Source organism: Ranitomeya imitator, chromosome 6 (genome assembly GCF_032444005.1).
Source record: "Ranitomeya imitator isolate aRanImi1 chromosome 6, aRanImi1.pri, whole genome shotgun sequence".
NCBI lineage: Eukaryota > Metazoa > Chordata > Amphibia > Anura > Dendrobatidae > Ranitomeya > Ranitomeya imitator.
The window spans coordinates 316370980-316384073 of NC_091287.1; the positions used below are offsets into that span (position 1 = coordinate 316370980).

General features: G+C 46.6%; 8 pseudogenes; all 8 read left to right on the top strand.

Moving 5' to 3' along the window:
• Positions 1–1462: 1462 nt before the first annotated feature.
• Positions 1463–1682, top strand: LOC138643688 (U2 spliceosomal RNA; annotated as a pseudogene).
• Positions 1683–2840: 1158 nt separating this feature from the next.
• On the top strand, positions 2841–3051 carry LOC138643702 (U2 spliceosomal RNA; annotated as a pseudogene).
• Positions 3052–4209: 1158 nt separating this feature from the next.
• On the top strand, positions 4210–4417 carry LOC138643708 (U2 spliceosomal RNA; annotated as a pseudogene).
• A 1132-nt stretch (positions 4418–5549) lies between these two features.
• Positions 5550–5772, top strand: LOC138643689 (U2 spliceosomal RNA; annotated as a pseudogene).
• A 1156-nt stretch (positions 5773–6928) lies between these two features.
• On the top strand, positions 6929–7139 carry LOC138643668 (U2 spliceosomal RNA; annotated as a pseudogene).
• A 1716-nt stretch (positions 7140–8855) lies between these two features.
• On the top strand, positions 8856–9066 carry LOC138643698 (U2 spliceosomal RNA; annotated as a pseudogene).
• A 1159-nt stretch (positions 9067–10225) lies between these two features.
• On the top strand, positions 10226–10445 carry LOC138643697 (U2 spliceosomal RNA; annotated as a pseudogene).
• Positions 10446–11563: 1118 nt separating this feature from the next.
• Positions 11564–11774, top strand: LOC138643716 (U2 spliceosomal RNA; annotated as a pseudogene).
• Positions 11775–13094: the final 1320 nt, after the last annotated feature.

Consider the following 13094-nt stretch of genomic DNA (forward strand, 5'->3'; position numbering starts at 1 on the left):
TTTTTTGAGTATACTGTTTTAAATGGAGGGCGGTCCTGTTACTGTATAGAGTGATACTATGTCGCCTTCTTCATGTGGTGTAATGTAGAAGTTGTGAAAAATTAAGTAATGTGTTCTGCAAGCGGAGCTCGAGATAACTGTGTTATTTCCTGCAGAGAGAAGTCCTGGCTGGATGAAATGATGGCGGTCTGTGCTGGATGAAAGATGAAGGACTTCACCTAGAGACGTCACTGGTGAGTCAGTGTGTTACCTATACACTGACACTATACACTGTATACAGAGCTCCTGTGTATAATTTCACTAGTGATCACTATATTATCTGTACACAGACACTGCATACTAAGTACAGATCTCCTGTGTATAATGGCACTTATGGTGATAGTATGGTGCTTTTTTAAAAATTACTGATCAGAATTGTAGTATTCAGTCACTATGTGGTGGTAATATGTGGTCTGGACATGGTGTTGTGGTATTTGTTCCTTGTATGTGATATTATTCGATCACTGTGGTGGTAATATGTGGTCTGGTCATGGTGTTGTGGTATTTGTTCCTTGTATGTGATATTATTCGATCACTGTGGTGGTAATATGTCATCTGGTCATGGTGTTGTGGTATTTGTTGCTTCTATGTGATATTATTGGGCATTTTAAAAATTGAAAAATAAATAAAAATATACCTAAATTGTATTGCATATTTTAACAAATATTTAATAGGTTACAGCAGAGTAGGGCCCGGCCAAAAGTGTCTACCGTGTTATGGTGGCGGCTTAAAAAATCTTTTGGCCAAAACAAAAGCTGCCTGCTATATGTGTGATCTGGTGATGGGAACTGTTAATGTGTGATTGGTGAGAAGTGGAGTTTTTCCAAGAGAGAGCGGTGGGACTGTGGACAGTTCGAGGGGTGGAGCCTGGAGGCGGGGCTGGGGTGGAGCCTGGGCGGAGTCTCAAGGGGGCCCCGAAAATTTTGCCAGTATGGGGCCCCAAAATTTCTAGTGGCAGCCCTGGCGGTGGCAGTCATCTTCAGTCTGCTGCTGGAACAGCGGCGGGCAGCATGGTGATAGGTAGGCAGCAGGGTCTATACCTGGCATCAGGAGAGCTAAGGGAAGACAGCTGCTCGCTTGTTTGTTTTTTGAATTTCCCTCTCGCCCCCCCTGCTGGCACTCAGTAGTGCACATTGGAACAAAGAGGGGGGAGGGTTACAATAGGTGGGGTTATGCAGATTAAAAACGAGGGGCTCACAGCTTGAACAAACAGCAGATCTGCCATTGTGAAGGCATCTGCTTTGCTAAAATGTCTTCCTCAGGGCAATCTTTTGTTCCATCTCCCCAAAGGGTATCAGTGTTAGGCCTTGGTGCGGCACAAGTGCAAAACAATTTCTGGCTATTGCTTCTCGGCCTTTTGGCTAGGATGACGGATGAGTGTCAGGCCTCGGGGGGCGGCATAAGTACAAAACCATTTCTGGTTATGGCTTTTCGGCCTTTTGGATATGATCGTTGTCGTCGTCGTCGCCGCCGCCGCCCAAGATCAAGTGTAGTATCTGTTCTTATCAGTTTAATATCTGATACATCTTCTAATTGGACACCCTATAGTAAATGGATTTGGGAGATGGAAAAAGAGCTTGCTCTGTCCACTCCACGCATTGACCCGTTATTGCGGTATCTTCTCCGGGAACAGTGCACTCCTTCTCTGAAACGGCTTCCAAATACAGATTGAATGGAAATCCGCACACGTTGTGTTTTAACCCATTATGTGAAATCTTTTCAGGGTCAAAGTTGCACATTTCAGATGCCAAATGCATTTTGCTAGATTTAACTTGACCAATCGCAACATTTTGGGCGCATTGCATTGTTTGCGCCTATGCATGTCAAGCATTGTATTGCGTTCAATATGAAATCTATCAATCAATCTCTCTTTATTGGTTGCTACCAGTGTGTGAAGATGTGGACACGTATTTGGCCTTTGTTACAGTGTTGCAAATATATCATCTGCAAAGTTAGGCCCCTTGCTATCAGTACTTAGTGTTTTAATTTAAGTAACCCAGAAGTAGTTCTGCCATACATACCACGTTTGTTACAGCATGATTTCTTTTGTAAAACATTGTCTCCCTCTTGTGGACGACTGACTTTTAAATTTGGTGTATATGTATTTTAAAAAAAGGAAAAATTGTATCTGTGCTGATCTTGAATACGCTGCCTATCTCCACCTCTGTGAGTATTCTAATGATTTCTAGCAACCAGGTGCGCTGCCTGCATTAGATAGAATCTGCGCACGGAACTCTCATGTGTCACAATGGGCCCTTGGCCATGGTCCGGAACCCTCACGTGTCACAATGGGCTGGAACCCTCACGTGTCACAATGGGCCCTTGGCCTATATAAAGCAGTGCGGTGGCAGTCATCTTCAGTCTGCTGCTGGAACAGCGGCGGGCAGCATGGTGATAGGTAGGCAGCAGGGTCTATACCTGGCATCAGGAGAGCTAAGGGAAGACAGCTGCTCGCTTGTTTGTTTTTTGAATTTCCCTCTCGCCCCCCCTGCTGGCACTCAGTTGTGCACATTGGAACAAAGAGGGGGGAGGGTTACAATAGGTGGGGTTATGCAGATTAAAAACGAGGGGCTCACAGCTTGAACAAACAGCAGATCTGCCATTGTGAAGGCGTCCGCTTTGCTAAAATGTCCTCCTCAGGGTAATCTTTTGCTCCATCTCCCCAAAGGGTATCAGTGTTAGGCCTTGGTGCGGCACAAGTGCAAAACAATTTCTGGCTATTGCTTCTCGGCCTTCTGGCTAGGATGACGGATGAGTGTCAGGCCTCGGGGGGCGGCATAAGTACAAAACCATTTCTGGTTATGGCTTTTCGGCCTTTTGGATATGGTCGTCGTCGCCGCTGCCGCCCAAGATCAAGTGTAGTATCTGTTCTTATCAGTTTAATATCTGATACATCTTCTAATTGGACACCCTATAGTAAATGGATTTGGGAGATGGAAAAAGAGCTTGCTCTGTCCACTCCACGCATTGACCCGTTATTGCGGTGTCTTCTCTGGGAACAGTGCACTCCTTCTCTGATACGGCTTCCAAATACAGATTGAATGGAAATCCGCACACGTTGTGTTTTAACCCATTATGTGAAATCTTTTCAGGGTCAAAGTTGCACATTTCAGATGCCAAATGCATTTTGCTAGATTTAACTTGACCAATTGCAACATTTTGGGCGCATTGCATTGTTTGCGCCTATGCATGTCAAGCATTGTATTGCGTTCAATATGAAATCTATCAATCAATCTCTCTTTATTGGTTGCAACCAGTGTGTGAAGATGTGGACACATATTTGGCCTTTGTTACAGTGTTGCAAATATATCATCTGCAAAGTTAGGCCCCTTGCTATCAGTACTTAGTGTTTTAATTTAAGTAACCCAGAAGTAGTTCTGCCATACATACCACGTTTGTTACAGCATGATTTCTTTTGTAAAACATTGTCTCCCTCTTGTGGACGACTGACTTTTAAATTTGGTGTATATGTATTTTAAAAAAAGGAAAAATTGTATCTGTGCTGATCTTGAATACGCTGCCTATCTCCACCTCTGTGAGTATTCTAATGCTTTCTAGCAACCAGGTGCACTGCCTGCATTAGATAGAATCTGCGCGCGGAACTCTCACATGTCACAATGGGCCCTTGGCCATGGTCCGGAACCCTCACGTGTCACAATGGGCTGGAACCCTCACGTGTCACAATGGGCCCTTGGCCTATATAAAGCAGTGCAGTGGCAGTCATCTTCAGTCTGCTGCTGGAACAGCGGCGGGCAGCATGGTGATAGGTAGGCAGCAGGGTCTATACCTGGCATCAGGAGAGCTAAGGGAAGACAGCTGCTCGCTTGTTTGTTTTTTGAATTTCCCTCTCGCCCCCCCTGCTGGCACTCAGTAGTGCACATTGGAACAAAGAGGGGGGAGGGTTACAATAGGTGGGGTTATGCAGATTAAAAACGAGGGCCTCACAGCTTGAACAAACAGCAGATCTGCCATTGTGAAGGCGTCTGCTTTGCTAAAATGTCTTCCTCAGGGCAATCTTTTGCTCCATCTCCCCAAAGGGTATCAGTGTTAGGCCTTGGTGCGGCACAAGTGCAAAACAATTTCTGGCTATTGCTTCTCGGCCTTCTGGTTAGGATGACGGATGAGTGTCAGGCCTCGGGGGGTGGCATAAGTACAAAACCATTTCTGGTTATGGCTTTTCGGCCTTTTGGCTATGATCGTCGTCGCCGCCGCCCAAGATCAAGTGTAGTATCTGTTCTTATCAGTTTAATATCTGATACATCTTCTAATTGGACACCCTATAGTAAATGGATTTGGGAGATGGAAAAAGAGCTTGCTCTGTCCACTCAACGCATTGACCCGTTATTGCGGTATCTTCTCCGGGAACAGTGCACTCCTTCTCTGATACGGCTTCCAAATACAGATTGAATGGAAATCCGCACACGTTGTGTTTTAACCCATTGTGTGAAATCTTTTCAGGGTCAAAGTTGCACATTTCAGATGCCAAATGCATTTTGCTAGATTTAACTTGACCAATCGCAACATTTTGGGCGCATTGCATTGTTTGCGCCTATGCATGTCAAGCATTGTATTGCGTTCAATATGAAATCTATCAATCAATCTCTCTTTATTGGTTGCAACCAGTGTGTGAAGATGTGGACACGTATTTGGCCTTTGTTACAGTGTTGCAAATATATCATCTGCAAAGTTAGGCCCCTTGCTATCAGTACTTAGTGTTTTAATTTAAGTAACCCAGAAGTAGTTCTGCCATACATACCACGTTTGTTACAGCATGATTTCTTTTGTAAAACATTGTCTCCCTCTTGTGGACGACTGACTTTTAAATTTGGTGTATATGTATTTTAAAAAAAGGAAAAATTGTATCTGTGCTGATCTTGAATACGCTGCCTATCTCCACCTCTGTGAGTATTCTAATGCTTTCTAGCAACCAGGTGCGCTGCCTGCATTAGATAGAATCTGCGCACGGAACTCTCACGTGTCACAATGGGCCCTTGGCCATGGTCCGGAACCCTCACGTGTCACAATGGGCCCTTGGCCTATATAAAGCAGTGCGGTGGCAGTCATCTTCAGTCTGCTGCTGGAACAGCGGCGGGCAGCATGGTGATAGGTAGGCAGCAGGGTCTATACCTGGCATCAGGAGAGCTAAGGGAAGACAGCTGCTCGCTTGTTTGTTTTTTGAATTTCCCTCTCGCCCCCCCTGCTGGCACTCAGTAGTGCACATTGGAACAAAGAGGGGGGAGGGTTACAATAGGTGGGGTTATGCAGATTAAAAACAAGGGGCTCACAGCTTGAACAAACAGCAGATCTGCCATTGTGAAGGCGTCTGCTTTGCTAAAATGTCCTCCTCAGGGCAATCTTTTGTTCCATCTCCCCAAAGGGTATCAGTGTTAGGCCTTGGTGCGGCACAAGTGCAAAACAATTTCTGGCTATTGCTTCTCGGCCTTTTGGCTAGGATGACGGATGAGTGTCAGGCCTCGGGGGGCGGCATAAGTACAAAACCATTTCTGGTTATGGCTTTTCGGCCTTTTGGATATGATCGTTGTCGTCGTCGTCGTCGCCGCCGCCGCCCAAGATCAAGTGTAGTATCTGTTCTTATCAGTTTAATATCTGATACATCTTCTAATTGGACACCCTATAGTAAATGGATTTGGGAGATGGAAAAAGAGCTTGCTCTGTCCACTCCACGCATTGACCCGTTATTGCGGTATCTTCTCCGGGAACAGTGCACTCCTTCTCTGAAACGGCTTCCAAATACAGATTGAATGGAAATCCGCACACGTTGTGTTTTAACCCATTATGTGAAATCTTTTCAGGGTCAAAGTTGCACATTTCAGATGCCAAATGCATTTTGCTAGATTTAACTTGACCAATTGCAACATTTTGGGCGCATTGCATTGTTTGCACCTCTGCATGTCAAGCATTGTATTGCGTTCAATATGAAATCTATCAATCAATCTCTCTTTATTGGTTGCAACCAGTGTGTGAAGATGTGGACACGTATTTGGCCTTTGTTACAGTGTTGCAAATATATCATCTGCAAAGTTAGGCCCCTTGCTATCAGTACTTAGTGTTTTAATTTAAGTAACCCAGAAGTAGTTCTGCCATACATACCACGTTTGTTACAGCATGATTTCTTTTGTAAAACATTGTCTCCCTCTTGTGGACGACTGACTTTTAAATTTGGTGTATATGTATTTTAAAAAAAGGAAAAATTGTATCTGTGCTGATCTTGAATACGCTGCCTATCTCCACCTCTGTGAGTATTCTAATGCTTTCTAGCAACCAGGTGCGGCCTGCATTAGATAGAATCTGCGCACGGAACTCTCACGTGTCACAATGGGCCCTTGGCCATGGTCCGGACCCCTCACGTGTCACAATGGGCTGGAACCCTCACGTGTCACAATGGGCCCTTGGCCTATATAAAGCAGTGCGGTGGCAGTCATCTTCAGTCTGCTGCTGGAACAGCGGCGGGCAGCATGGTGATAGGTAGGCAGCAGGGTCTATACCTGGCATCAGGAGAGCTAAGGGAAGACAGCTGCTCGCTTGTTTGTTTTTTGAATTTCCCTCTCGCCCCCCCTGCTGGCACTCAGTAGTGCACATTGGAACAAAGAGGGGGGAGGGTTACAATAGGTGGGGTTATGCAGATTAAAAACGAGGGGCTCACAGCTTGAACAAACAGCAGATCTGCCATTGTGAAGGCGTCTGCTTTGCTAAAATGTCCTCCTCAGGGCAATCTTTTGTTCCATCTCCCCAAAGGGTATCAGTGTTAGGCCTTGGTGCGGCACAAGTGCAAAACAATTTCTGGCTATTGCTTCTCGGCCTTCTGGCTAGGATGACGGATGAGTGTCAGGCCTCGGGGGGCGGCATAAGTACAAAACCATTTCTGGTTATGGCTTTTCGGCCTTTTGGCTATGATCGTCGTCGTCGCCGCCGCCCAAGATCAAGTGTAGTATCTGTTCTTATCAGTTTAATATCTGATACATCTTCTAATTGGACACCCTATAGTAAATGGATTTGGGAGATGGAAAAAGAGCTTGCTCTGTCCACTCCACGCATTGACCCGTTATTGCGGTATCTTCTCCGGGAACAGTGCACTCCTTCTCTGATACGGCTTCCAAATACAGATTGAATGGAAATCCGCACACGTTGTGTTTTAACCCATTATGTGAAATCTTTTCAGGGTCAAAGTTGCACATTTCAGATGCCAAATGCATTTTGCTAGATTTAACTTGACCAATCGCAACATTTTGGGCGCATTGCATTGTTTGCGCCTATGCATGTCAAGCATTGTATTGCGTTCAATATGAAATCTATCAATCAATCTCTCTTTATTGGTTGCAACCAGTGTGTGAAGATGTGGACACGTATTTGGCCTTTGTTACAGTGTTGCAAATATATCATCTGCAAAGTTAGGCCCCTTGCTATCAGTACTTAGTGTTTTAATTTAAGTAACCCAGAAGTAGTTCTGCCATACATACCACGTTTGTTACAGCATGATTTCTTTTGTAAAACATTGTCTCCCTCTTGTGGACGACTGACTTTTAAATTTGGTGTATATGTATTTTAAAAAAAGGAAAAATTGTATCTGTGCTGATCTTGAATACGCTGCCTATCTCCACCTCTGTGAGTATTCTAATGTAACATAGTTAGTAAGTAACATAGTTAGTAAGGCCGAAAAAAGACATTTGTCCATCCAGTTCAGCCTATATTCCATTATAATAAATACTCAGATCTACGTCCTTCTACAGAACCTAATAATTGTATGATACAATATTGTTCTGCTCCAGGAAGACATCCAGGCCTCTCTTGAACCCCTCGACTGAGTTCGCCATCACCACCTCCTCAGGCAAGCAATTCCAGATTCTCACTGCCCTAACAGTAAAGAATCCTCTTCTATGTTGGTGGAAAAACCTTCTCTCCTCCAGACGCAAAGAATGCCCCCTTGTGCCCGTCACCTTCCTTGGTATAAACAGATCCTCAGCGAGATATTTGTATTGTCCCCTTATATACTTATACATGGTTATTAGATCGCCCCTCAGTCGTCTTTTTTCTAGACTAAATAATCCTAATTTCGCTAATCTATCTGGGTATTGTAGTTCTCCCATCCCCTTTATTAATTTTGTTGCCCTCCTTTGTACTCTCTCTAGTTCCATTATATCCTTCCTGAGCACCGGTGCCCAAAACTGGACACAGTTGCTTTCTAGCAACCAGGTGCACTGCCTGCATTAGATAGAATCTGCGCACGGAACTCTCACGTGTCACAATGGGCCCTTGGCCATGGTCCGGAACCCTCACGTGTCACAATGGGCTGGAACCCTCACGTGTCACAATGGGCCCTTGGCCTATATAAAGTAGTGCGGTGGCAGTCATCTTCAGTCTGCTGCTGGAACAGCGGCGGGCAGCATGGTGATAGGTAGGCAGCAGGGTCTATACCTGGCATCAGGAGAGCTAAGGGAAGACAGCTGCTCGCTTGTTTGTTTTTTGAATTTCCCTCTCGCCCCCCCTGCTGGCACTCAGTAGTGCACATTGGAACAAAGAGGGGGGAGGGTTACAATAGGTGGGGTTATGCAGATTAAAAACGAGGGGCTCACAGCTTGAACAAACAGCAGATCTGCCATTGTGAAGGCGTCTGCTTTGCTAAAATGTCTTCCTCAGGGCAATCTTTTGTTCCATCTCCCCAAAGGGTATCAGTGTTAGGCCTTGGTGCGGCACAAGTGCAAAACAATTTCTGGCTATTGCTTCTCGGCCTTCTGGCTAGGATGACGGATGAGTGTCAGGCCTCGGGGGGCGGCATAAGTACAAAACCATTTCTGGTTATGGCTTTTCAGCCTTTTGGCTATGATCGTCGTCGTCGCCGCCGCCCAAGATCAAGTGTAGTATCTGTTCTTATCAGTTTAATATCTGATACATCTTCTAATTGGACACCCTATAGTAAATGGATTTGGGAGATGGAAAAAGAGCTTGCTCTGTCCACTCCACGCATTGACCCGTTATTGCGGTATCTTCTCCGGGAACAGTGCACTCCTTCTCTGATACGGCTTCCAAATACAGATTGAATGGAAATCCGCACACGTTGTGTTTTAACCCATTATGTGAAATCTTTTCAGGGTCAAAGTTGCACATTTCAGATGCCAAATGCATTTTGCTAGATTTAACTTGACCAATCGCAACATTTTGGGCGCATTGCATTGTTTGCGCCTATGCATGTCAAGCATTGTATTGCGTTCAATATGAAATCTATCAATCAATCTCTCTTTATTGGTTGCAACCAGTGTGTGAAGATGTGGACACGTATTTGGCCTTTGTTACAGTGTTGCAAATATATCATCTGCAAAGTTAGGCCCCTTGCTATCAGTACTTAGTGTTTTAATTTAAGTAACCCAGAAGTAGTTCTGCCATACATACCACGTTTGTTACAGCATGATTTCTTTTGTAAAACATTGTCTCCCTCTTGTGGACGACTGATTTTTAAATTTGGTGTATATGTATTTTAAAAAAAGGAAAAATTGTATCTGTGCTGATCTTGAATACGCTGCCTATCTCCACCTCTGTGAGTATTCTAATGCTTTCTAGCAACCAGGTGCGCTGCCTGCATTAGCTAGAATCTGCGCACGGAACTCTCACGTGTCACAATGGGCCCTTGGCCATGGTCCGGAACCCTCACGTGTCACAATGGGCTGGAACCCTCACGTGTCACAATGGGCCCTTGGCCTATATAAAGCAGTGCGGTGGCAGTCATCTTCAGTCTGCTGCTGAAACAGCGGCGGGCAGCATTGTGATAGGTAGGCAGCAGGGTCTATACCTGGCATCAGGAGAGCTAAGGGAAGACAGCTGCTCGCTTGTTTGTTTTTTGAATTTCCCTCTCGCCCCCCCTGCTGGCACTCAGTAGTGCACATTGGAACAAAGAGGGGGGAGGGTTACAATAGGTGGGGTTATGCAGATTAAAAACGAGGGGCTCACAGCTTGAACAAACAGCAGATCTGCCATTGTGAAGGCGTCTGCTTTGCTAAAATGTCTTCCTCAGGGCAATCTTTTGTTCCATCTCCCCAAAGGGTATCAGTGTTAGGCCTTGGTGCGGCACAAGTGCAAAACAATTCCTGGCTACTGCTTCTCGGCCTTCTGGCTAGGATGACGGATGAGTGTCAGGCCTCGGGGGGGCGGCATAAGTACAAAACCATTTTTGGTTATGGCTTTTCGGCCTTTTGGATATGATCGTTGTCGTCGTCGTCGCCGCCGCCGCCCAATATCAAGTGTAGTATCTGTTCTTATCAGTTTAATATCTGATACATCTTCTAATTGGACACCCTATAGTAAATGGATTTGGGAGATGGAAAAAGAGCTTGCTCTGTCCACTCCACGCATTGACCCGTTATTGCGGTATCTTCTCCGGGAACAGTGCACTCCTTCTCTGATACGGCTTCCAAATACAGATTGAATGGAAATCCGCACACGTTGTGTTTTAACCCATTATGTGAAATCTTTTCAGGGTCAAAGTTGCACATTTCAGATGCCAAATGCATTTTGCTAGATTTAACTTGACCAATCGCAACATTTTGGGCGCATTGCATTGTTTGCGCCTATGCATGTCAAGCATTGTATTGCGTTCAATATGAAATCTATCAATCAATCTCTATTTATTGGTTGCAACCAGTGTGTGAAGATGTGGACACGTATTTGGCCTTTGTTACAGTGTTGCAAATATATCATCTGCAAAGTTAGGCCCCTTGCTATCAGTACTTAGTGTTTTAATTTAAGTAACCCAGAAGTAGTTCTGCCATACATACCACGTTTGTTACAGCATGATTTCTTTTGTAAAACATTGTCTCCCTCTTGTGGACGACTGACTTTTAAATTTGGTGTATATGTATTTTAAAAAAAGGAAAAATTGTATCTGTGCTGATCTTGAATACGCTGCCTATCTCCACCTCTGTGAGTATTCTAATGCTTTCTAGCAACCAGGTGCGCTGCCTGCATTAGATAGAATCTGCGCACGGAACTCTCACGTGTCACAATGGGCTGGAACCCTCACGTGTCACAATGGGCCCTTGGCCTATATAAAGCAGTGCAGTGGCAGTCATCTTCAGTCTGCTGCTGGAACAGCGGCGGGCAGCATGGTGATAGGTAGGCAGCAGGGTCTATACCTGGCATCAGGAGAGCTAAGGGAAGACAGCTGCTCGCTTGTTTGTTTTTTGAATTTCCCTCTCGCCCCCCCTGCTGGCACTCAGTAGTGCACATTGGAACAAAGAGGGGGGAGGGTTACAATAGGTGGGGTTATGCAGATTAAAAACGAGGGTCTCACAGCTTGAACAAACAGCAGATCTGCCATTGTGAAGGCGTCTGCTTTGCTAAAATGTCTTCCTCAGGGCAATCTTTTGTTCCATCTCCCCAAAGGGTATCAGTGTTAGGCCTTGGTGCGGCACAAGTGCAAAACAATTTCTGGCTATTGCTTCTCGGCCTTCTGGCTAGGATGACGGATGAGTGTCAGGCCTCGGGGGGCGGCATAAGTACAAAACCATTTCTGGTTATGGCTGTTCGGCCTTTTGGATATGGTCGTCGTCGCCGCTGCCGCCCAAGATCAAGTGTAGTATCTGTTCTTATCAGTTTAATATCTGATACATCTTCTAATTGGACACCCTATAGTAAATGGATTTGGGAGATGGAAATAGAGCTTGCTCTGTCCACTCCACGCATTGACCCGTTATTGCGGTATCTTCTCCGGGAACAGTGCACTTCTTCTCTGATACGGCTTCCAAATACAGATTGAATGGAAATCCGCACACGTTGTGTTTTAACCCATTATGTGAAATCTTTTCAGGGTCAAAGTTGCACATTTCAGATGCCAAATGCATTTTGCTAGATTTAACTTGACCAATCGCAACATTTTGGGCGCATTGCATTGTTTGCGCCTATGCATGTCAAGCATTGTATTGCGTTCAATATGAAATCTATCAATCAATCTCTCTTTATTGGTTGCAACCAGTGTGTGAAGATGTGGACACGTATTTGGCCTTTGTTACAGTGTTGCAAATATATCATCTGCAAAGTTAGGCCCCTTGCTATCAGTACTTAGTGTTTTAATTTAAGTAACCCAGAAGTAGTTCTGCCATACTGGTAGGCACGGCACTGTATAAGGAACGTGCCTCTGACTGCAGAGCCCCTAAGGGATAGCTAGAGGGGAAATCAGTGCAGTGCCCAATTCCCCCCTCCCACTACCTCCCCAGGTGAGGTCATGATTGGGACGCCCAGCGGACCAACCGGGGAGAAGAGGTGAGTCAGGCCACACCCTCAGGGGTTAAATTCTAGTGACGGGGCCAGGTTCTCCCTCTTTCTCCCCGGTTGACCCTTGGAAGCTGTTGTCGTCTCTGACCACCATGGCTGCCCCTACGACCAAGGCCCTACAGCAAGGAGCTGCACAGGAAGGTGAGCAATGGTCGCGATCCCCTAATCCTGGTTTGGGTGCTCACCTTCCTGTGCCCTCTCCTCACCCCCTAGCATCCCCTCAGGCCTCCCCATCGTCCCCCTGGGCTCCATCCCTGCACACCCCCCTCCTGGGGCCGCGTCCTCTCCTCACCCCCTGGCCTCTCCGTCCTCCCCCAGGGCTCCGTCCCTGCTTATTCCCCCTCCTGGGGCCTCATCCTCTCCTGTCTCCCCAGCGCTACTAACCCCCACTCACCAGCTCATTATATCTGCAGACTCCGGTCCTCCGGGGCTCCAGCTGCTAGCCCCTGGCGCTCCGGCTGACCGGGCCGCAGCGGCGTCCCAGGGTAGACGTTCGGGGCGGTCCTCCCGTCCTCCCGTGCGCCTACGTGTTGGAGGGGAGCCGGCGCTGCCAAGTCGCCGTGCTTCTGCCCCACGTGTGGCGCCGGGATGCGCGGCGGACATCTCGGCGCTTGCCTCTGGCGCCGCTGCCCGCCGGTGCCAGGAGCCGGCTCCATACGCCGATCGCGTCCGGGCCCCGGGCACTTCCTGTCCCCGCTCTGAAACCCGGGGCCCGGCGCGCTTATTGGATCATCCGCCGCCCTCCCATGCTGTGCAGGCCCTCCCTGACTCCCATA